We start from the raw sequence: 26750 nt of genomic DNA on the forward strand, positions 1-26750 counted from the left end.
GAGGTTAGTGGCATAGTCAGCAGTAGAAGGTGATCCTCCCTGAAGTGCTGTGGCACAGACGAAGCCAGCCGGGACCACATACCAGGCCGCACCAAGAGGTGCTTCCCCAGTGCCAGAGCCCACAGAGCGAGACTTTGAATCCTAGCCAAGTGCAGGGTCAGGGGAGTTGGAGGTGCAAGAAGCACCACCCCGTCTGTGCCTGCGGCACAGTGAGGACAACTCTAACGGAGTCCACAGGGTCCAAAGGGTCTGGGTCCGTGGAGAAGAGACTGGGGAATCACCATTTCCCCAACCACCACCACCACCAAGGCGGGGCCTCAGGGATCATTCCTGGGGCCCATAGTGGAGGTGGGTCCAGTCTACACCAGACCATGCCCCTTCCCACCAGATAACTGCGAATCTACCAGAGCTGGACAGACCCTGCAGACTGCTCCCCCAGACCAGTGATGCAGCACTGTCTCCATTAACTCTAGGTCAATTCTGGATATATAGATATATTCCCTCCCACCCCCCCCCACCACCATTTATCCTTCTTATCTCTTCCTTCCTCTAGGCTGGTTAGTGGTTTGTCTAGACATATTTAATCCATTCTCTTGATTCATGTTCTACACCTCCTTCTTTACATTCCTTTCTCCCTGGAATAATCAAGCCATATAGTTTCTCTGTCTGGATAACTTTATCTTCATGTCTTTTTCCCCGCCTCCTTCCTTATTTTCCTTTCTCTCTCTCTAGATTCAGCCTTTTAGTCTCTCTGCCTAGTCAAAGTTTATTTTTTCTTTGTCCCCACTCCTGTCATTTCTCTCTATGTACGGTGCTCTTCCATCAACACCGCCTCCACCTTGTTCTTTACTTGTAGTCGATGTTTTGGGGTTTTTTGTTTTTAGTTTTCTGTTTTTGTTTGTGTTATTTGTTTGTGTGTTTTTGTCTCCTATTTGTCTGTGTGCTGATTTCCTTTCCAGGGCTACTCTGAGGAACAAATCAAAGCACACCTGGTGGTGGGTCCAAAATATCACTGCAAGTAGGGTAATGAAATAACCAAAGTCATAACAACAGAGAACAAGTAACAATCTCCAAAAAAACACCTCCTGACGGGCCAGACCCTGGACAGTGTATGACCCTTCTTTAATATAGCAGTGCTCGCAGGTGCAGAGCACACAACAAGCTTTTAAAATGCACAAGGGATAAAGAACCAGCCAAAATGACGAAACGGAAGAATTCTCCTCAAAAGAAACTCCAGGAAGTAGCGACAGGTAATGAATTGATCAAAACCGACTTAAGCAATATAAGTGAACAATAATTTAGAATAATACTTATAAAATTAATTGCTGGGCTTGAAAAAATCATAGAGGACAGCAGAGAATCTATTGCTACAGAGATCAAGGGACTAAAACATAGTCATGATGAATTAAAAAATGCTATAAATGAGGTAAAAAATAAAATGGAGGCGGCCACAGTGTGGATTGAAGAGGCAGAGGGGAGAAGAGGTGAATTAGAAGATAAAATTATGGAAAAAAGAGGAAGCTGAGAAAAAAAGAGATAAAAAAATCCAAGAGCACTAGGGGAGAAGTAGAGAACTAAGTGATGCAATCAAACATAATAATATCCATATCATAGGAATTCCAGAAGAAGAAAAGAGAGAGAGAAGGGGATGAAGATGTACTTGAACAAATCATAGCTAAGAACTTCCCCGAACCAGGGAAGGAAACAGACATTGAAATCCAAGAGGCACAGAGAACTCCCTTCAGACATAACTTGAATCAATCTGCTGCATGACATATCATAGTGAAACTGGCAAAATACAAGGATAAAGAGAATTCTGAAAGCAGCTAGGGATAAACAGGTCTTAACATACAAAGTTAGACACATAAGGGTAGTAGCATACCTATCTATTGAAACTTGGCAGGCCAGAAAGGAATGGCAGGAAATATTCAATGTGATGAACAGGAAAAATATGCAGCCAAGAATCCTTTACCCAACAAGTCTGTCATTCAGAATAGAAGGAGAGATAAAGGTCTTCCCAAACAAACAAAAACTGAAGAAATTCATCACCACTAAACCAGCCCCACAAGAGATCCTAAGGGGGACTCTGTGAGTGAAATGGCGAAAGGAACACAAAGTACCAGAGACATCACTACAAGCATGAAACCTACAGATAACACAATGACTCTAAAACCATACCTTTCAATAATAACACTGAATGTAAATGGACTAAATGCTCCAATCAAAAGACACAGGGTATCAGAATGGATAAAAAAAACCAAGACCCATCTATTTGCTGTCTACAAGAGACTCGTTTTAGACCCGAGGACACCTTCAGATTGAAAGTGAGGGGATGGAGAAATATCTATCATGCTACTAGAAGTCAAAAGAAAGCCGGAGTAGCCATACTTACATCAGACAAACTAGACTTTAAATTAAAGGCTGTAACAAGAGATGAAAAAGGGCATTATATAATAATTACAAGGTCTACCCATCAGGAAGAGCTAACAATTATAAATGTCTATGCGCCGAATACGGAAGCACCAAATATATAAAACAATCACAAACATAAGCAACCTTAGTGATAAGAATGTGATAATTGCAGGGACTTTAATATTGCACTTACAACAATGGATAGATCATCTAGACAGAGAATAAGTAAAGAAAGAATGGCCCTGAATGATACATTGGACCAGATGGACTTGACAGATATATTTAGAACTCTGCATCCCAAGGCAACAGAATACACTTTCTTCTCAAGTGCACATGGAACGTTCTCCAAGATAGATCACATACTGGGTCACAAAACAGCCCTTAATAAATATAAAAGAATTGAGATCATACAATACACAATTTAAGATCACAATGCTATGAAACTTAAAATCAACCACAGGAAAAAGTTTGGAAAACCTCCAAAACCAAAGAGGTTAAAGAACATCCTACTAAAGAATGAATGGGTCAACCAGGCAATTAGAGAAGAAATTTAAAAATACATGGAAGCAAATGAAAATGAAAATACAACAATCCAAATGCTTTGGGATGCAGCACAGGCAGTCATGAGAGGAAACCACATTGCACTCCAGGCCTATCTCAAGAAACAAGAAAAATCCCAAATACAAAATCTAACAGCATACCTAAAGGAAGTAGAAACAGAACAGCATAAACACCCCAAACCCAGCAGAAGAAGGGAAATTAATAAAGATCATAGCAGAAATAAACAATATAGAAATAAAAAAAAAGAAAAAACAGTAGAGCAGATCAATGAAACCAAGAAGATGTTTTTTGAAAAAATAAACAAAATTGATAAACCTCTAGCCAGGCTTCTCAAAAAGAAGAGAGAGAGGACCCAAATAGATAAAATCATGAATGAAAATGGATTTATTACAACCAATCCCTCAGAAATACAAGCAATTATCAGGGAATACTATGAAAAAATTACATGCCAGCAAACTGGACAACATGGAAGAAATGAACAAATGGCTAAACACCCACACACTACCAAAACTTAAACGGGCAGAAATAGAAAATTTGAACAGACCCATAACTAGTGAAGAAACTGAATCAGTTACCAAAAATTTCCCAACAAATAAGAGTCCAGGACCAGATGGCTTCCCAGGGGAATTCTACCAGACATTTAAAGCAGAGATAATACCTATCCTTCTCAAGCTGTTCCAAAAAATAGAAAGGGAAGGAAAACTTCCAGACTCATTCTGTAAAGCCAGCATTACTTTGATTCCCAAACCAGACAGAGACCCAGAAAAAAACAGAACTACAGGCCAATATCCCTGATGAATATGGATGCAAAAATTCTCAACAAGATACTAGCAAATCGAATTCAACAGCATATAAAAAGAATTATTCACCATGATCAAGTGGGATTCATTCCTGGACTGCAGGGCTGGTTCAATATTCACAAATCAATTAATGTGATACATCACATTAATAAAAGATAAGAACTATATGATCCTGTCAATAGAAGCAGAAAAAATATTTGACAAAATACAGCATCCTTTCCTAATAAAAACCCTCGAGAAAGTCGGGATAGAAGGAATATACTTAAACATCATAAAAGCCATTTATGAAAAGCCCACAGCTAAAATCATCCTCAATGGGGAAAAAGTGAGATCTTTCCCACTGAGATCGGGAACACGACAGGGGTGTCCACTCTCACTGCTGTTGTTTAACATAGTGTTGGAAGTTCTAGCATCAGCAATCAGACAACAAAATGAAATCAAAGGCATCAAAACCGGCAAAGATGAAATCAAACTTTCAGTATTCGCAGACGACCTGATACTCTACATGGAAAACCCGACAGACTCCACCAAAAGTCTGCTAGAACTGATACATGAATTCAGCAGAGTTGCAGGGTACAAAATCAATGCACAGAAATCAGTTGCATTTTTATACACCAATAATGAAGCAACAGAAAGAGAAATAGAGAATCTGATCCTATTCACAACTGCACCAAGAATCATAAAATACCTAGGAATAAACTTAACCGAAGATATAAAAGATCTGTATGCTGAAAACTATAGAAAGTTTATGAAGGAAATTAAAGAAGATACAAAGAAATGGAAAAACATTTCGTGCTCATGGATTGGAATAAATATTGTTAAAATGTCAATACTACCCAAAGAAATCTACATATTCGATGCAATCCCAATCAAAATTGCGCCAGCATTCTTCTCAAAGCTAGAACAAGCAATCTTGTATGGAACCACAAAAGACCCCGAATAGCCAAATATTGAAGAAGAAAACCAAAACGGCAGGCAGCACAATCCCAGACGTTAGCCTCTACTACAAAGCTGTAATCATGAAGACAGTATGGTGTTGGCACAAAAACAGACACATAGACCAATGGAGTAGAATAGAGACCCCAGAATTGGACCTACAAATGTATGGCCAACCAATCTTTGACAAAGCAGGAAAGAGTATCCAATGGAAAAAAGACAGTCTCTTTAACAAATGGTGCTGGGAGAACTGGACAGCAACATGCAGAAGAATGAAACTAGACCATTTTCTTACACCATTCATAAAAATAAACTCAAAATGGATGAAGGACCTGAATGTGAGACAGGAAACCATCAAAACCCTAGGAGAAAGCAGGAAAAAAAAAACCTCTCTGACCTCAGCTGCAGCAGTTTCTTACTCGACACATCTCCAAAGGCAAGGGGATTAAAAGCAAAAATGAACTACTGGGACCTCATCAAGCTAAAAAGCTTCTGAACTGCAAAGAAAACAATCAACAAAACTAAAAGGCAACCAACAGAATGGGAAAAGATATTTGCAAATGACATGTCAGATAAAGGGCTACTATCCAAAATCTATAAAGAACTCACCAAACTCCACACCCGAAAAACAAATAATCCAGTGAAGAAATGGGTAGAAGACATGAACAGACACTTTTCTAAAGAAGACATCCAGAGGGCCAACAGACACATGAAAAGATGCCCAATGTCACTCATCAGGGAAATACAAATCAAAAAGAGAAATACAAATCAAAACCATGCTGAGATACCACCTCACGCCAGTCAGAGTGGCTAAAATGAAAAAATCAGGAGACTATAGATGCTAGAGAGGATGTGGAGAAACGGGAACCCTCTTGCACTGGTGGTAGGAATGCAAACTGGTGCAGCAGCTCTGGAAGACAGTGTGGAGGTTCCTCAAAAAATTAAAAATACATCTACCCTATGACCCAGCAATAGCACTGCTATGAATTTACCCAAGGGATACGAGAGTGCTGATGCATAGGGGCACATGCACCCCAATGTTTTTAGCAGTGCTTTCAACAACAGCCAAATTATGGAAAGAGCCTAAACGTCCATCAAATGATGAATGGATAAAGAAATTGTGGTTTATATATACAATGGAATACTACTCAGTAATGAGAAAGAATGAAATCTGGCCATTTGTAGCAATGTCGACAGAACTGGAGGGTATTATGCTAAGTGAAAAAAGTCAGGCAGAGAAAGACAGATACCATATGTTTTCACTCATATGTGGACCCCAAGAAACTTAACAGAAGACCAGTGGGGAGAGGAAAAAAAGTTACAGAGAGGGAGGGAGGCAAACCATAAGAGACTCTGAAGGACTGAGAACAAACTGAGGGTTGATGGGTGGTGGGGAAGGGGAAAGTGGGTGATGGGCATTGAGGAGGGCACCTGTTGGGATGAACACTGGGTGTTGTATGGAAACCAATTTGATAATAAATTATATTTAATATAAAGAAACAACACACAAACAACCATGGCAGAGGAAACAGTCATTGCCATCTTCCACCTCCTAATCATTGCAAATTGTCCTTGTGTGATTTTAGGAGGGAACAGGAGATTAATAAAGACTGATAAGGAATTTCCTAGCAGAATGCTTGGCACACTTTACTGAATGGAATTAGAAAGTAAGAATAAAATGGGGATACTGCAAAATATTGAGGGAACATATTAATTGTAGCTTGGAGGACAATGAAGAGCCTTTACTGAAGACCAAATGTCTAGGATGAGAATCAGGGTCTGGCAGACTCAGATACACGAAGATCTCAGCACCTGCTCGGCAGCACTTCATTAGCCTGCGAGGAGGCTACAGATGAATTCTGAAATTACTCTCACACCCTGCCTTGGTTTTAATACTCTGTGTTCTCCCTATTTTCTTTCCTGGGGCTTCAGTCAATCCTAGTTTTGGTGGTTTCTACTCACCTAGTTCCCGAACACCCATGTAATCTCACCACCTGAAGTGTCTTCTCCCTCACTCCACTTCTCTTGGATGGCTTTTAGTTCTGAAGTATGCGGCCTGTGATCCCCAACTCTTTTTTTTTTTCAATATCTCTCTCCTGTTTCTTTTAATTGTGGTAACAACATTTTACATGAGATCTACCCTGTTAGCAAATCTTTAAGTGCACCATACAATATTATTAAATATGATACCAACTCTTCACTCTATGGCTATCTTGCTTGAAGCTCAAGACTTCAGGGAACAAGGCTTTCCACAAATTGAGCCAAGTATGTGGATTTGAAAATGGCATGAACTGAAGTCCAGGAAAGAAATGTGAAGGGGAAAGTCATAGAATAACATTGTAGAACAAACTATGAGGAGAGAAGCCCCCAAATTCATAGTTTTATATGTTTACAACATCGGTCACTTACATTCAGTCCAACTATATTTATTTACTTCGTAATTTTTTTAATTTTTTAAAATCTGTATTTAAATTCCAATGAGTAACATACAGTGTGTACTATTACTTTCAGGTATACAATAAATATAGTGATTCAACATTTCCATACAACACCCGGTGTTCATCATAAGTGTGTTCCTTAATGCCCGTCATCTATATAACCATCCCCCCATCCATCTCCCCTCTGGTAACTATCAGTTTGTTGTATAGTTAGTCTATTTCTTGGTTTGCCTCCCTCTCTCTTCTTTTTTCCCTTTGCTCATTTGTTTGTTTCCTAAATCCCACATACAGACTCTGCAACCCTGATGTTTATAACAGCATTACCTACAATAGCCAAAATATGGAAATAGCCCAAGTGTACATCAACTGATGAATGGAAAAAGAAGACATGGTACACACACACATATATACACACACAATGGAATATTACTAAGCCATAAAAAAAGAATGAAATCTTGTCTTACGCAACAATGTGAATGGAACTATACAGTATTATGCTAAGTCAGTCAGAGAAAGTACAATTATATTTAAATCAACAAAACAAAAAATAATGATGAATATTATATAATACTAAAAAAATTAAATTGGAAAACCAATTTTATTTCTGTGACAGAATAAAAACATTATACATAACAGGACAATACGAGGCAAACACTGCCTTTTGAGAGTTCTGATAATATTTGTATGTCCTTGAAAAGATTTACCTTGTTAAACCACACTACTTTTTAATGTCTAGGGCTCATGTGTCATTTTAAAACTCTGTACCAAATTAAATGGTTATTTTCAAGGAGTCAGAAATTTGAAATAAGTTAGAAATTTAAAAAAAATTCTAGCCAGCACACTTCAACCTTAATGATAATTTTAAAATCCTTGTAATCACCAGAATGAATAAAACATCTCATTCTTGCCATATATACATATATACATACATATATGTTTATTTGTGTATATATTTATACACATATACATATATTATTAATACATAAAACTTTTTTTTTATTTTTTTTTAAATTTTTTTTTTCAACGTTTATTTATTTTTGGGACAGAGAGAGACAGAGCATGAACAGGGGAGGGGCAGAGAGAGAGGGAGACACAGAATCGGAAACAGGCTCCAGGCTCTGAGCCATCAGCCCAGAGCCTGACGTGGGGCTCGAACTCACGGACCGCGAGATCGTGACCTGGCTGAAGTCGGACGCTTAACCGACTGCGCCACCCAGGCGCCCCTAAAACTTATTTTTAAAAGTTAAGAAAGATAAACATAAAGCAAAACTAACAGTAAGCTCATATTGTTTCAGGTTCATAAAATGCTGCAGAAAATGAGAAATTTATGAAAAACATGATTTTATCAACCTTAGCGCAAAGCAGAAAACTGCTGACCTAACTTAACTCAGCATATGAATGATGTGAAACAAAATTATTTATCCTCAGGATTGTAGAGAGACTTAGGTGTAAAGGCTATCATTTGTAACAAGCATCATGCTTACTCAGCTAGTTTTCCAAAATATCTTCTTGTTCTTTGCTTTGGGTCCTAAGTTACCTCTGGTGTGTTCTAACTTAGTATTTGGTTTCTAAACTTCACAAAGTTTTTTTACCAGGAAGCGAAATTGAGGTTTAGTTAAAAAACTTAACAGGACTCCATTTCACGGCCTGTGAATCTAATCAAGTCTCAAAAATTAGGAGGCTGATTAGGTAGGGTATGGATTATTGAGGCCATTTACTTTTCTTTTGATTGCCTCTCCTTTCACTATTCAATTGTTTACCTGCATTTCTACCAGACAAAACTCAAGTATAGGAAAATCCAAAGTAAACAGTAAACAAGGCTAGTGAATCCTAGAACAGATCAATACTGTTCCTCTCCAAACTTGTTAATGTTAGTGCTAGTTAAAAACAACCCTTAAAAAAAATAATCTCAAAACAGAAATAGATTTTAAAAATTATATTCTCTAGGAATGTTGAAATTATTTACTGAATGAAAAGATCCTTTTGAGTTATGTGTCAATTTTATTGGTCCACCATTGCTTACCATTACTATGGAAGTCTTAAAGTGAGCTATTTCTGGTGGGCATTTTACTGTTCATGGCATTCATAGTATCATGATCTTGCAACACTAGAGAAAACCACATACAATGCAATGGGATTATCACATTTCACCCAACCCAAGGGAGAAAAATAATAGACTGTCACTCAAATGAACTACTAAAGCTTCATTTCTCAGTCTTTTTTCCAATCATTAAGCTGAGCAAAGGAAGACTTCCAGTTTTTCGATGTTTCACTTTTTCCTCCATAAACTCGGAATTGGTTTCTGTAAACTGGTCAGAGGTACGCTCTTTGGAGAATTACTTTCATAGATCCAATTAAAGTGTATCCTACTAGCATTCTGAAAGTTTAGTTTTAGCAAATGTTTCCAATGTAGGTGACACTTCTTGAAATTTTAAAAATAACATGAGAAAAGTGAGAGTCTCTCTGGAATTGCCACTTAGTAATAACTAAAAGGAATAAAGGTTATTGTACATTTTCCATCAAAAACCTTTTTTTTTACAAGGTTTAAAACAGAGAGCAAAAAATATATTGGTTTAGACAATGACACATCTTAAAAGCAAGTATACTTTTATATTGTATACAGTGTGTAATTTGGTATCTGTCATCTAAGCACATCTTTATACAACGTCTGCTTACAATCAGGAAACGGAAATTTCAGGACTAGAATAAGCAATTTATCTGCCCTAGTGTGTTCTTTGTGATTCTATTAACTTATTCGTAAATGTTTATTAAACCTTGACCTAAGGCTAGGCTCTGCAGATGACTGACAGTTTGTACCCTAAATGTATGGTTTTATTTCATTTGCAGGGGGGCAGCTAAATAGCCCCTGAAAAGCCAGACTCCTAAGTTTTTTATTCATACATGTAACATTTGCAGTATTTTGAATGACATTTTTTGATCAGTCAGTTTGGTCACTTTGTTTTCAAAACTCAAATTTATGTACATAGGTTAATTCATTCCTTTATTATTGCTGTTTGTCTTATTGTTGCTCCTTTTTCATTGTCACTACCAGTATCCCGGGTCCAGGCCATGCCATCTCAGACAAAGACAATCCAACTCACCCCAAACCATATTCCTGCCTTTGGTATCCCAACTTTTAATATGTTCTAATTATGTTCAGCCCATACCTATTCTAGTTCCCTCCATCATCCTGGCACTTTCAAGCTTAGTCTCTTACTATTCCTGAGACCAATCTGTCCAAAGAAAGCAACATATTAACAGTCTCACTGGGGTCTCCTGGGTAAACACTACTGGATGAGCTCTGGGCATGTGCCTGATCACATGCCTCTATCAAGTGATAGAAGAGCGGATTCTCGTTGCCAGCCCTAGCCTATTCTAACTTACCCGATTTTTTCCAAAACCTCTTAGTAAGAGTGGAGTTCCATGTGAACTTCAGTCCGTTTCATGAGGGTACTTCATTTTAGCCTTAGTGAGTTAATGCCTGTAGCCCAATACTATGTACTCATTAACTGCCCAAGTTTTGAGTAGAAATAGTTACGGAAAATATTTAGGACATTATAATTCTAATCCTAACAAAATAGTATTATTTTGCACAAAGAAGATCTGTACATGAATCTTGACTGGCCTTCAGGTTTCCATTTGTCCTTTTTTGCTTCATATTGTATAAAACTGTCTAGCGAATAACCTCAGCAGCTTTCTCCAGGCTGATTTGCAGTTAGTTAGCTAGAACTAAGTGCTCTCTTTCTTCCAAACTAAACTCCCAAAGGCCCCCAAGATCTCAAAGTGCCGGGCAGCTAGTTTTCTAACACTCAAACTAAATGGCTGGCGCCTAAGCCCAAACTGCGCATTTCTTTCCATGCAAGGGTGTTCTCACATTTGACCTATTTAAAGAAAACAATGGTGCTGGGAGTCTCTGCTGGAATCCAAACCCTTGAAGCATAGAGTTGCAGTCTCACCCAAGCATTCCTTTCCACAGGATGCTGAAAGAACAAGGGATCCTCCTAACTGTGAGTTCCAGCTTGTCCAGTGATGCTTACTGGTATCTACCCAATTCTTTACTATACACTACAAGAAAATATGGTATTAAAATTCACAGCTGTTTTCAATTTTGCCTTTAGCGTATACCAGTGAAATGCGGTAACATAGTTCATATGGGTACAGAGCCAAAGAGCATCTTAAATCCCCCAAATATTTCAGTTATTACAAAGATCCTAAGATCTTATCACAAAGATGCCTAATTAACTTCCAAAAGTAGGTTTCAACCTGTGTAGTAAGAATCTCTATTGTGTCCTTGACAGATCAGGGATCTTTTAGGATGGAAACGACTTTGTTTAGAATATTCCAGTTCCTCAATTAGATTGCCTAAGACTTTCACCCTCATATTTAAACAAGAATCAAATGGTCTACACTGACCCAGAGAAGATGTCCTTGAAATAACTTCTATATTATTTGAACCAAATATTTTTATAAGATATCCTGAAAATAAATTACTCTCATTCCAGATTCAAGGAAACCAAGGAGAGTATGATTCATTAGGTATTGACAATCTCCAATAGTATCATATAACCTTAATGAAGTATTTCACACCAAAGTCACCCAAATTAGATCTTAAATGCTCTAAGAGTCATTGTTCTCCCACATATCATGTTAGATTTGCCTTGCAAATCTAGTTTGGTGATTTTTCTAATCTTCATCACCCCACTGACACTGTAAGTTAAGAATGAGTAAATGTGAAAAAGCTGAAGAACAATCCAGGTTCCAAATTAAGTACCTACTACTCTTGGTGCCTCTGAGTTCCCCACTTGTTTCCTTAACATAAAAGTACAGGGATTTTTGCCAGGAAGCTCGAGGGACTTACACAAAATTCCCTTCAAGCTCTGAATGTATCCCTTGTAAGCACAGGTCTTTACAGCCTCGAGTAGGTATACTTCCTCTCCGAAAGTAAGCTCCAGACACAATGTTAATATGAGAAGAAACAGCCCTTTCCTATAGACAGTTCTTTCCTACTTTAAGAGTACCTCCTGATAGCAACAACCAGCATAGAAGGTACCTCTATAATGAGAATTCAGTTTGCAGTGGTTCCTATTTGTGTGATTATAAAAAACCAGGAAGGTGTGTCAGTCTAAAGGGCCAGTGTTTAGGTGAGGAGCAGAATCCCAGGAGCCCAAATAATTGCTTGGGTTTTGGTTACTTGTTACATGGGCAGGTCCACTAGTTTAAAGAAGACTAGACAAGAAAATTAGGTTGTATGTAATGAAATGTCTTGGAAGGTGTCCTTCAATATGAAAACAACTTGTTTATTTAACTAGTGTCTACAGTTTCTTTCAAGGAATGTCAAACACTGGTTTTATAGAAGTGCTAATTTTCAGAAAATCACGAATAAGGAATTTTGCAGGTTTTAAAAAATGCCCTTTTAGGGACACACAACTCTAATTATAGACCATGGAATCACCCCTCAGTAACATTAATGCTATTTCATATAAATTATTCAAGCAATAAAGAATAAACTACAGTACTGAAATCTATTTGAGAGATGCCTACTTTGAGTTAGTTCTCCAAAGGTTAGCCACAAGAGTTTCTAAATCCAGAAAAGGCTGAAAACTAGGCTGTCACATTTGCAAAGTGTCTCATGCTTGGGTTATCTTGTAGAAAAGTTGTGGAAAAGGAAATTGGAGGGATATAGGACTTGCTTAAATTATCCCCACAACTATCTGTAGGGAAGTTACTAGAACTTCAGGAATTGATGAGCTGAAAAACTTAGTCCTATAAAACTGTGAAGGGATTTTACCTGAGGGGAATTCTGGTAAGGCTTAAAAATAGGCTTCCAGAGCTAAATGGTGCCTGGAGAAGTCTACCTTCCACTCCCACATAGATAGGAAGGATTACCTTTAGATGGCTTTCAATCACCTATAATAAAAGAGATGCCATAAACTTGCTTAGCAACTAGTAACTATGGCAAATAATTCTGTGCCATACTTTGTCTTAGAAAGCCAAACTGTTCACTTTGCTCTTAAAATTAAGGGATTTACCAGATGTCACACAGGGTTTCCTTCCAATCTTGTAAGTCTATGGATTCTAGCATTTAATAATCTTATTAGCAAAGCCCCTGAAATCAGGTCTCTGAGCAGTTTTGGGCTGTGGTGGTAATTTTTTCATTGCCTATTCCTTATATCCCCAGAAAAAGCAAAAACCAAATAAGAGATTCACTGGAAAGAAGTGTCATGTTGCCAGATAAAATATTTGGAATATATTTATACTAAAAATTTACTCATTGTTTATCTAAAATTCAAATTTAACTAGATGTCCTGTATTTTTACTTGTCAAATTTGGCAACTCTATAATAAGCTGACCCTAGTCTCAATTACAACTGCAGAATCTTAGCATTGGTAGGGAATTTAGAATTAATCTAACTCAAGCTTCTGTTTTATTATTAAAGTTACAGTATTAATAATGAGACTAAAATACAACCTTTACTCAAGTACTTGTAGAGATGGAAGTTTTATTACCTTCTGAGATACACTGTAACATTTTCAGTTATTTCAGCATGTCTCATCTTTCATTGTGCCTATATCTGCTTATTTGCTTTGGGGTAATTTTTCCTACTGGTTTTAAATGTCCTATATGGATTTAAAGAGATTCTATGTTTCAACTACTTTCTACTTCTTAGAGAAGATGGAATTTATTTTTTTAAGGTTTCATTTAAATAAGACCACAGTGTGCCTGACTTCTTGCTTTTAAATATTAACATCATGAAAGCTGTACCTTGCTAGGATCCTGTCCAACCTTTTTTATTATAGATAAAATTCCCTCCTTCTTATATTTAGCACTTTTATTAAATTATAGCTCATTCTGGTCTCTGTTGGTTATTCCTTCAAGATACTCTGTGGTTAACTGATCTTCCCTTCAGCTTTTTTTCTGGATCTTTTACTAAAAATCTGAGTTCAATAGTGATTGCTGTCCAGTTACCATGATCCAGTTATCACGCTACTGACTTCTCTGTCAAATATTTTATTTCATTAGAGTCAATATTTTTAAGATTCCCATATGTCTTGAGACGATGTTCCTTTAAGAGTATCAGACTATACAATCATAACTTCACAATTTCTCCCACTGACCCACTCAAATATGTTTAGTACTTACAAACACAGTACATGTTTGTAGTGCTTCTACAGCACAACTGTTCTCGCTCAGTGGAAAAAATTCAGCCTGATTTTTACATCACTGCATTTTCTACTTTCCAAGAAATACGGCTGTCCACAAAGAAAGTCAAGTATTTATTACAGCTTACACCATCCCCTCATTTAAGAAAATATCAGAATGAGACTTTCTAAAGCTATCTTCCCTACCTAATCTTACCTTTGTGGCACTTTTGAGGTCTCTGTTAGGAAAATATCATCAATACAGTCCTTACAAAAAGACTCAAAACACTATATTGAAGAATATTCTATAGAAAAACTATGTGTATGGGGACTATGTTATACATTGCAAAGTTCTTTCACATCTATTATCTCAGTTTATCCATATTACAATCCTGCAAGGTAAATTCATAAAGAATTCTTATTCCTTTTTCACAGATGAGAATTAAGACTGGCAAAATACAGGGGCGCTTGAGTGGCTCAGTCAGTTAAGCATCTGACTTTGGCTCAGGTCATGATCTCATGGTTTGTGGGTTTGAGCCCTGCATCTGGCTCTGTGCTCACAGCTCAGAGCCTGGAGCCTGCTTCGGATTCTGTGTCTCCTGCTCACTCTGCCCCTCCCCTGCTCCTACTATGTCTGTCTGTCTGTCTGTCTTTCTCTCTCTCAAAAATAAACAAACATTAAAAAAAATTAAAAATGCTTGTAAAATACAAGGTTAAGTGGCTAACAAATGACAGATCTAGAAGTTGAATACAGATTTTAAAAATTTTCAAATCTAATATTTTTATAACATTTCTGTATCCCTCTTCTTTTTGTCCTACTTGGTTCTGTTTACAACGTCCTCCTTTCCTCCCCATTTTTTGGATTTTCATAGATCAGTATGATCTTTTATATACTCTTACTTCTTTCTGCTTCTATTAGATGTTGCTTTTAAAACAAGGAAAAACAATACCTTTCCATGTCTCCAGGTAACCTCTAATATTTGAAGGGATGGTGATATACAAACCCTTTACTGAAATATCTTGAATATCTTTGTAATTTCATCACCTGGGGTCCAGGTATTTTTCTTTTTCTTCATCTTCCTAATTCTTGGCAGACCACATATGCTTAATCAATATGGACAGGTATGAGTGCATGCACGAACATACGCACACATCTATCTCAGAGGCATTGTCTGTGCCTGTTTAATTTGCCTCATAAGAAATACTTGTTTGATTCAAATTTATCTTCTTGTCACTGTGTATTCATCTTATCTTTATGCTGCTACTGCATGTTACATGGATTCATCTTGGCTTTTAATGTACTGGCCCTAAATATACCCTTTAAATCTTTCTCCTTTTATTCATGCTTATAGTAACAGGTATCTATACCTTAATACCCCCATTCTAATATTTAATGTTCATATAACAAACCAAGTCAAGTAACAATAAACATGACTTATGAAAGGTAAAATCACAATGCTGATGATTGACTTTCCATATGATGTAAAATAAAAAAAAGAATTCTCTTCCATCTCTTCGTATAATTATTATAAGTAAGTTTCGATTTTTGTTCTTTTTAATAAATGGGGACACATACTGTGTGGCCTCCCTATTTTCAATATCAGAATAGCATTTTGCCCAATTATTATAATAATTTATGAAAAATTTATACACATTTATAAGTTAGAATAACCTAATGGTTGTAACAAATATACTCCAAAATATCATGAGTTAAATGCATTAGAAATTTACTTCTGTTCACTTAAAAGCAGGTGAATGGTGAGACTAACTTCCTCAAGCAAAATAAAGTCTGAATTCCAGGTCACCGAAAGGGTCAATGGGCATGGAGGCACTTACATGGAAGTTTTATTTCATTTTCATGTCTGTAACTGGCATGTATCACTTGTGCTCTCATTCCACTTGCTGGAATTCAGATATATCCAATTCCTATTTGCAAGAAAGGTTGGCAAATGCCTACCACCATAACCAGAAAAAGTAGAACATGGATTTTGGTCAGCAGTCAGCAATCACTATAAAAACATAATTAGCTGAACCTGAATTTTGAGGTCAATTTGATTATACCTCTTCAGTCATGTGACAAACTCTTAAAAAATGCTTCTTGGGGCGCCTGGGTGGCGCAGTCGGTTAAGCGTCCGACTTCAGCCAGGTCACGATCTCGCGGTCCGGGAGTTCGAGCCCCACGTCAGGCTCTGGGCTGATGGCTCAGAGCCTGGAGCCTGTTTCCGATTCTGTGTCTCCCTCTCTCTCTGTCCCGCCCCCGTTCATGCTCTGTCTCTCTCTGTCCCAGAAATAAATAAACGTTGAAAAAAAAAAATTAAAAAAAAAAATGCTTCTTATTTGTCTAATTCTTGATCTATGACTGGATATCAAACTTGTAGCGCTGCAATTTCAGAACCAGACTTCCATTTTGTTTTTCCCAGTTCACTGGAGAAGCTGTCTTGTGCAAGCTAATACATGAATCTGCTTTCCTTTAGGTGGATCAACCTGGAAAAAGTAGTCTGTAATGTCTCTTTAAGTGTAGACATTCCTAGATGTAATCATCTTCTTACAAAAATTACTATATGCACAGTTGACCTGAGTGCAAACTGCAGAACATTTGTAAAACAACATAATTCCTTTAAGAAATGAATTAAGCCTATAAGCTATTTTTTAATAAAAGCATCATAGAAAACCTTACTTCTTTAAAGATATGTGTGTATATAAAGTAAAAGTTGTAATTCATACTAATGAATGATGATATGATAAGGCTCTTGGCAATGAATGGTTTCATAGATTATATTGCAAGATTCATCACTTTTTATGTCTGTATAATTCTGATGAGTTGACTGTCACTGGATACTTTTGTTGGATAAACATTAGCATTAGTTTTGGTTGCTTAGAGTGCTCATAATATTTTATATGTTAGTGAATTTGTATGTGTTGGTAAAATAAATTCTAGCAATCCTATTATTCTTTCATTTTGTTGGTATGTTCCAAGAAATTAGATTTGGTTTGAGAAAATGTCATTCAGAAGCATACACATTATTCAGACAGTAAATAAAAATTATCTCCAGTTGGGGCTGAAGCTAAACTCTTCTTCTACATGACAGAGTTATTATCAATTAATGTTATAAAGTTAAGTATGAACAAAATCTGTAAGTCTATTAAGTTCATGTTGTTTTGGCTCTACTTAGGTTAAACTCATGATAGCCATATTCATCATTATGGCCTGCAATGTGATAAACAACCCTTCTTATTAATAATTCTAATATAGACTTTCCCTTTTTATATTGTACATTTTGTGCACCTTAGATCTGTCTTCCTCATGCCTCTCTTCAGTGCTAACCAAGAAAATTCCAGAACTTAGCCATGGAAATAAAAGGCTGCCCCAACTTCTAGTAAAAGAAACCTCAGCATATTAAGAAGAATGCCTGCCTTTCCCTGCAACCAGAGAAATGTAGACTCAGTTCGGCTCAACTGATGAATTAAGAAGTTTACAGATCTTACTTTCTTATTCAGCTTGGAGGAAACATATAATCCTTTTATTTTCTATTATTAAAACTGTCCTTGGAAGTGTTATTTCAATGAAGCATTATTATGATTATATCAGGGCTTCTCAGAATGCTGCAATGCCCTGTGAAAGTAAGTTTAACCTCTATAATGTTTGTAATATAGATTAGTTGCCCTAAGTAGGTAACACTTTATTTCATAGTGATAGTGAAACTGACATTTCTGTTTTAGAAAGGTTCCAACTAATACTTCTCTAAGATTTATCAAACCACAAGAAGATCTTAACACTTTCCTCTTCTCTCATGTGTGGGAATAAAGTGAGACTCGTGACTGTTAGATTTTGATATAAATTAAAAATATGAGAGTCTATTTCACTGAAAAGAAAAACGTGATGATATCCAGAGAAATAGACATGTAGGTTCTCCTTATATCTTCCACAAATGTCACCTATCTTCAGCCCATCTGACAATAAAAAATATATATAGAATATATACTGAATACAAGATTGGGATTATATCCTACACTTACAACAGCATGTAAAATTGTTGTATTCATGAATACATCTGAAAGAAACAAATTATAGTTTGGTCTTCAATGCCCTTAATGATACAGTCAAAACTTAACCCATATTCTATCTTTAAGTCTCATGCATACTGGATTTATTTGGCATTATTAATACATACAACCTCTTCTCTGGCCTCCAGTTCTTGGCTTAGGCTGTTTCTTTGCCTAAATGCCCTTTCTTTATTCTATTTATTCTTCTGTCTTCTATACTTTAATGTGCATCTAAAATGCTACCATTTTTCAAAACTTCTACCCTTCCTTAAATCCAAGATGAAGTGATCATGTTCTTCTCTGAATTCTCACAGCACATTATGAGAAACACTTAAAATGACTTACTCTGCACTATAATTAATAGTTATCATACCTGTTACTATGTTGTAATCACCTTATAACCATGATTGATATCTGAATCTTTTTAAAATCTTCTGCAATTTCTAGCAAATGTCTTGTACATAGTAGGAACTCAAATGAATGTTGATAATATGATTTAATTTCAAAAATATTTAATTCAAAAATAATATCCTATTTGTATTAGAATATTTTATCCACTAGCAGAAAGTAATCTACTGCATAATAGAAAAGAATTCACAAATCTCATAGTATTCACTTGAGCACAATACTACAGATCTCATGGATTTGTTTACACTGTAACCCTGGCTGTGGACTAGAAGCAGACCTCTCTGTCAGAGGCATCTAGTTAGTAAGCAGTTCCTGCACTGTCACAACTTATTGACTGAGATCCTACTTTGAATGCTCTGTAGCTTGTTTGTGAACCTCAGAAATTTTTTTAAATGGGAGTTAGATTAGGGATTTTGCCTCATTTTGCCTTTTAGATTTAGAGTATGGAGAGAAAGAGTAATTCAATCTTAGCTCAGTATTTTTAAGCAGCAGTTAGTGTATGAGAGGGAAGTCAAAAGAAGAGACAGACAAGAAAGGGAAGGGAGGGCAAGCAAGTGAATTTTAAACTTCTTTTATACAGACCAGGTGGTTAACTGACAACATGTTACTCTTCTTTGCTGTTCTAAAAAGGCTTTTGTCCTAAAAAGTTCTTTTTTCTTTCTTTCTTTCTTTCTTTCTTTCTTTATTATTTTAGTATAGCTGAAAAACAATGTTACATTAGTTTCAGGTGTACAATATAGTGATTCAACAATTCTCTACCTTATGCTATGCTCATAAGTGCAGTTACCATCTGTTACCATACAACACTATTACAATAGCACGACTGTATCCCTATTTTTTCTGTTGTCTGATGGACGATAGAAAGAATTAGAAAAGAACTAACAAGTGAAATGTTTATCAATCTGCTAAATGATTTGTATGGATTACTTTATTCCATTCTAACAACAATTTGTGATAGAGGCAGAATCATCATCCTTCTTTCTATTGATGACAAAGTTAAGGATCTGGGGATTTAAGTACAGCTATAGGGTCAACAGCCAAGCCAGGTGCACATTTTAGCCCATCGGTCCCCGCAGACCTCTCCATTATAACATGCTGAATAAACTCTAGTATGATCTGAATATTGACATTTTCACTATACCTTTTTTCTTACTTTCTCAGACATTCTTTAATTGGACAACTTTAATTTGCTATCTAACTACTGGCTCTAAACATTCTGAATAATTACATAATGAAAGCATAATCCTAGGTCACGGAGTAAATAGCACTTTCTGAAATACTTTTCCCTCTTGAGGAAACATGATGAAGTTAAAGCAAAAATAGCACGAACAGACTTAAGAGTCTGGTTGCAAAGTCAGGCTCAATGAAATTTAAAGAAATCAGGAGATGGGGAAAAGCCTCAAACTGGGGCAGCTGAAAGAAGAACAGATTCTCTAATCAGCTTAGTAGATCAGAGTGTTGGTATTGAGAAGAGTTGGAGGGTCGCCCTATTGAGACCCTCTTCAAACACATTTTCTCCCTCAGCTTCAGAACTTGCTTTGTATATGAGACGTCTGAATAACTCTTTGAACCTACGCATTTCTCAGCAGAACTTAGAAAATGAACTGATTAGAAATTTAAATTTCAGAAACATTCAAAATTGCAAAAGAGAGATTTCTTACCAAAATACCGTGCAGTGGCTTCTAGTGAGTCTTATTATACCCTGGTTACAAAGAGAAACACACTGGCATCCATGCCAGTGGATGGACTGTTAAAAATATCCAGGATGGTTGGACAAGAAAGGACGAGTAAAGAAAAAAATCACATGTCAATTCTCAATTATTCAATGCTCCTGTATATACTCAGCAACAATTACTGAATTAACTAGCTTATTAATCTTTTGCACATCCAGCAGGAGGTTGGAAAGGTCAGTCTGTCAATTTTTTTTTATTAGAGGTTCACTTGTTCAGAATATTGCAATGAACTCTGTAAAGAATACATGAACATAGAAGACAGACTCCTAGACTTCAAGCATCTTTCAATGTAATAAAGAAATAAATACACAGAATGTGCTCATGACTATGATCAGTGGCCTTTGACATGGCATACATATGTGTTGCCACGTGTATGAAATGTACCCCAGATGGTGTATCTGACTTATCTGTGCCATAAATGCAGAGCCTCTGTTCTTGTGCTACTTCAGACATGCCAAAGTTTCAGAAAGTACTCCTTTGACTGTCTTTCTTCCCAAATATGATAAATTTCAAGAATGAAGGATCACTATTTCTACTTATTAATGTAACATGTGGTGCTTTATATATTATAGGTGCTCAAGATATTTTTTAATGAGTGACTGAATAAATACAATATTTCCAGTCATGCTGACATGTTCACAGTCACCTTAAATTTTGCCCTTGTTAAAACAAGGCCTTTAAAAAAACATGTTAGCATTTCTTGACTAACGAGATAGAGTTTCTTACACAGCAGGGATTATTAAGTGGCCAACTTCCACAGGAAAAAAAAAATTGTGAAATGAAGGTAAATTTGATTTGGAGAACTTTCCAATCCACCTTTATTCACCAAAATCCTTTTTATGTTATCACTTCAAGGTCACAACTACATTCTTTCTACATAGATGTATTAAGCACCTATGCTAAAGGCTGGAAGTAAAATAGCACACGAACACCTCACTCTCAGGAAGCTTACAGTCCAGAAGCAGACAACTCAATAAAAGCAATGAATGAAAATTACAAACCATGGTTAAATACTAAAGCAAAGCAGAGTGGTGACAGTCCCCCCACTCCCAAATAGGGATTAGGATGATCAAGGCCAAATTTCAGACTTTTCAATTAACTGTCTTCATTTCCACAGGCAGCTGCACCATTTCTGCAAGGTATTACTACTACTAAGTATTCAGACTGGAATAACTCTAATCTCATGACTTGCTATTGCTAACACGTAACAGCAGTTGGGCAGTATATCTCAGAAAGTAATCCAATCTAAAGTAGAGGTTAAAAATTTGAAAATTTGGAATTATTACAGTTGAAGCCTAGGCATTTGAGTTTTAACTGATTCTTCAGTTGGGCTTTATGCATACTAAAATTAGTCCTACTGCCTTATGCTGACTTTGCTTAGTTAAAACACACCCCTGAGTTTCACACTTGGTTGTTCTAGTTGAAGCTTTTCTACTCTGAATTCAACTCAAATATAGATTTTCAATTAATTATTTTTAAACAAGGTGCCATATAAATTCAGTAGGAAGTCATGAAGTAAAAGCCAAAAGAGGCATTTTGAAAAATGCACCAGAAATAATTCAGTCACTCTCATCAAAGAAAAGAATATTAGATAGCAGAGATAATTGCTTCTGACAGAAATTACTTTTCCAGAAAAAAAAAAAAAACATGAACTCTATTTGGCAGTAATATTCTTTGAAGTTTTCACTGAATCCCAAATTAACCTTAAATATTTGACTCTATGTGGTACAGCCTAGCTGTGAATTAGGACACAAGACAATAGAACAGGCAAGTAAGAGTGATCACATGCGGCAGTGTTTTCAGTGATACAAGATCTGGATTTGGAATACACGGACATAGTGGTAGTTCTACCATTTACTTTTTTGTATTAAGCACATCCTTTAATTCCTCTAACCATCAAGCTCCCTACTCTTGGATATGTGGACCACAATTCTTATATCACACTTTTAAGGAGACTTAAATTGAATAATGAATATAAGCTGTATAAACTCTGAAGTGTTATTCAAGTATATAAGTTAAATAATAATCATTGTCACAAATATTTATTATCACTGTCAAATACTTTGGATTATAATGAAATATTAGAGGAGTCTCTGTTGATTAACTATACTATAAAATAAGCCTAGGAAACAGAAACCATGCTGTAATGTCTCTCTTACATTGCCAACATAGCTTCAAAGTGTTGAATACACTTTAAGAATTCAATTTATTCAACTGCTTTTAATAGAAAATACTGGGAATTCCTGTTCTGAAAGCGATGCACTAACATGAATTGGATCCCTTCCACAAAACCAACATATGGGTATGTTTCAAAAGTGAGATGGTATGACTAAAAGAGCCCAGAATACAATATAAAAACTGTGAGATACCCATAGGGAGACAAAAAATAACAGAAAGTAGGTAGAGGTCAGCAGAAGACTATGGTACATAAGGTAAGGAGAAGTATGTTTGTGTATTTTTTTCTCTCACACATGAGCTAGATGAATTTTTGCTCACCCATTGTCACAGACATAAAAATAATAGCACCATGCCAATTTGGTTCAGAAAGAGTAAAATTAACTAAATGAAAGAAATAAACAAACAAAATGAAATTTTATTAAAAGAACTGCCTTCCTTTACCAAAACATAAAAAGTCCTAGATGTTTTCATAATTGTATCAAGTTTTTAAAAACGCAAATAATACCTACAATTAATTCCTACAGAGAAAGAAATGATGCTACCAACTTATTTCATAGGCCTGGCAAAACCCAGACTCTAAAACTAGGTAAGAAGAGTGTTCATGAATGTAGACATAAATAATAAGATAACTGAATACACTAATATATTAAAAAAAATAGCTTAGAGATCAATAGAGACTCACTCTTACATAACAAAAACAAAATAAAAATTAGACAAACAGCAAATTAAGAATTTTCTTTAACCCATAAGAGAAATGAGGTTTCAAACAAACAACTAATTCAAAATCTGGAAGGGAACAGATGGCCTACAAGGAGAAACAAAACCAACACTTGCTTACCTGGTACAGATATTACTATATGCCATAAGTGCTAGTAAGATTTTCAGCTAGAAAAATTTAAATAATTTCTAAAGGCTAAATATGGGCCAGTTTTAATACTGTGAAGCCCCTGAGGGTCTGAAGACATAGGGATGTTCCATGATTTTACAGGCTTTTGCTTCAGGAAATCTACTGGATGTAAACTGGGGAAAATCAAGGAAATTCCTGAAAGAGCTTCCTCCATGGTGCTAGCTTGGGGAAAACAGAAGCCAGTTACTAAATTCTATCCAGACATATCAAGAGCCTTTATCTGCAGGGGGAAGATTAAAACAACAACAAAAACTGTAGCCTGAGTAAACCATTGGAAACCCACTACAAGCTAAAGGAGAGAACTGTAGCCAACACCCAAACTCCATCACCTGTGTTATGTCTCCTCAGGAAAACAAAGCCTTAATATACAGGGGGAAAGACAATAAAATTAAACCATTAGGCCCTGGTAGAAAGACAGTGAAGCTGAGGAAGGGCAACAAGATTTAAAAGAAAAAATTTAGGGGCACCTGGGTGGCTCAGTCTGTTAAGTGTCCAACTCTTGATTTCAGATCAGGTCATGATCTCACAGTCCAGAGACTGAGCCCCATGTTGGGCTCCATGCTGGGTGTGGAGACTGCCTAAGATTCTCTGTCTCCCTCTCCCCCTTCCTGCTCACACTTCCCCCCTCCTCTCTCTCTCTCAAAAAAAAATAAAAATAAAAAAAAATCTCTGAGACCTAGAGTGAGATGACAATATGTGCTATCTCTAGGATTACATCATAAGAAGGGGTAGGAAAAATTGTGGAGGCCACACACCAGAGAATTAGGTCCACAGTGCCAGTCTAAAACAGGCATAATGAAAACATGACAGTTTTTCTAATCCTCACTATCCTGCTATTAAATATAGAGTTAAATAACACTGGAATACAGTATCACTCCTGACTAAATTAAAACAAACTACAGGTTTAGCAGATATAGATCTATATAGATAGATATATATATCTAGATAGATATATATATATAGATAGATCTAGATAGATAGATATAGATATACATAGATATTATAGATATATACAGATAGATCTATATATATAGAGATATATAACCTATATACAGATAGAGATATATAATCTATATATATCTCGATCTATATATATAGATCTACATAGATCTATATCTACATAGATATATCTATAACAATCTATATATAGAATTGTAATCTCTGAAGAAAAAAGTAAGAATGAGATACAAAGTATATTTACATTTGAAGAAATAATGGCTGAGAAATTTCCAAAATTACTGAGACACCAAATTACTCATCCAAAAACCTTGAAGGAAACCATCTTAAAAAAAAAAAAAAAAAGCACTTTTTCAAACTGCTGAAACCAAAAGATAAACAGAAAACCTTAAATATAGGGAAATAAAATACATTACAGAAAAACAAGGATAAAAATTATAACAGACTTCTTACCAGAAACCAAACAAGAAAACCGAGCAGTATCTTCAAAATATTAAAAGAAAACAAAACCGACAAAAACTTGTCAACCAAGAATTCTATCCCAAGCAAAAATAAATTTCAAAAATGAAAATGGGGAGGAAGGGAAGCATTTCTGAAACTAACAGAAGTTGACATTGATTGCCAGCAGATTACTACAGGAATAAGAGAAGTTCTTAAATTAGAAGAAATATGATATAGGTCAGAAACTTGTACCTACACAATGACATGAAGAGCACTGTAAATGGAATAAATAATGGCAAATTTATCATGTTTTTATTTGCTTTAAAAGATACCCGGCTGTTTAAATCAATGATAATAACAACATAGTTATGTGTTTAATATATATGTACAAGTAAAATGCATGATAAAAATGGCACAAGGGACAGAAGGGAGGAACTGAGAATATACTGTTATCAGGTCCTCATTCTACATGTCTATTTGAAGGTAGACATAAATTATTTTTAAATGTATATTGTGAAAGAAAGAAAGAAAGAAAGAAAGAAAGAAAGAAAGAAAGAAAAAGAAGATGGATAGAGGGAAGGAAAGAAACAAGAGAAAGGAGAGAGGGAGCAAGAGAGAGAAGAGAAACGGAGGGAGGGAGAGAAAGAGCAATGGGGGGATACTGGAAAGGAGAGAGAGGAGAGGAAAGAAAAATAAGAGGCAAAATGAAAAAAGAATAAAATTAAAAAAGAAGACAGCTAGTATGATGTTAGATTTTAATGTAATCACTTGAAATATGAATGGTCCAAACAACCATTCAAATGACCAAAAATCTCAGATTGGATAAAAAAGCAATACCCAAGTACATGTTGTCTATAACAAATTCACTTTTTAAAATATAAACTATTAAATACGCTAAAACTAAAAGGATAGAGAAATGCATACCATGAAAATAAAAAAAATTAAAAACCACAAAAGAAAGCTGTTGTAGCCTTATTAATTTCAGGCAAAGTAGTTTTAAGAACAAGGGAGATTATGTGATATAAAGAGGGACATTTTATGATTATAAAGTGGTCAATTCACTGAGAAGGTAATTATAAATGTGCATGAACCTAACAAAAGAATTTTAAAATATATGAGGCAAAGACTGATGATCTGACAGGAGAAAATGAGAAATCCACAATTATAGGTGGAGACTTCAACATTCATCTCACAGTAACTGACAGAAAAATTAAGCAAAGAAGCTTTAAGTATATAAATAACTTAAACAGCACTCTGAACTATTTGTCTTAACTGACATTCATAAAATAATCCACCTAACAGGAGCAGAATATACATTTTTCTCAAGTGAACGTGAAATACTTTAAAATTATAACACAACCTGGGACATATGTTAAACTTTAATGAATTTAAAAAGAATATAAGTAAAGTACATTTCAGACCATAAAGGAATTAATAACAGAAAGATATATGGAAAATCCTCAAATATTTAGAAATTAAACACATTCTAAACTCATAAACCAAAAAGGAATTCACAAGGGAAATTTCTAAAATGATGAACCAAAACATAATAAAAATATAATATGAAAATAGGTGGGATTCAGTTAAAAGAAATGATTAGAGGGAAATTTTAGCTTAAATGCTTACATTTAAAAAGATGTAAAATTAGACCTAAGCTTCACCCTAAGAACTAAAGAGGAGCAAATTAAATATAAAGCCAGCAGAAGAAAGGAAAGTACGAAGATGTGAGCAGAAATCAATAAAATGAGAACAGGAAAAATAAAGAAAAATTAACCAAACACAGGTTCTTTGGAAAA

Source organism: Lynx rufus, unplaced genomic scaffold (assembly GCF_022079265.1).
Source record: "Lynx rufus isolate CCGP_SWC_20201006 ecotype Redwood Valley unplaced genomic scaffold, mLynRuf1.p SCAF_3, whole genome shotgun sequence".
Classification (NCBI taxonomy): Eukaryota; Metazoa; Chordata; class Mammalia; order Carnivora; family Felidae; genus Lynx; species Lynx rufus.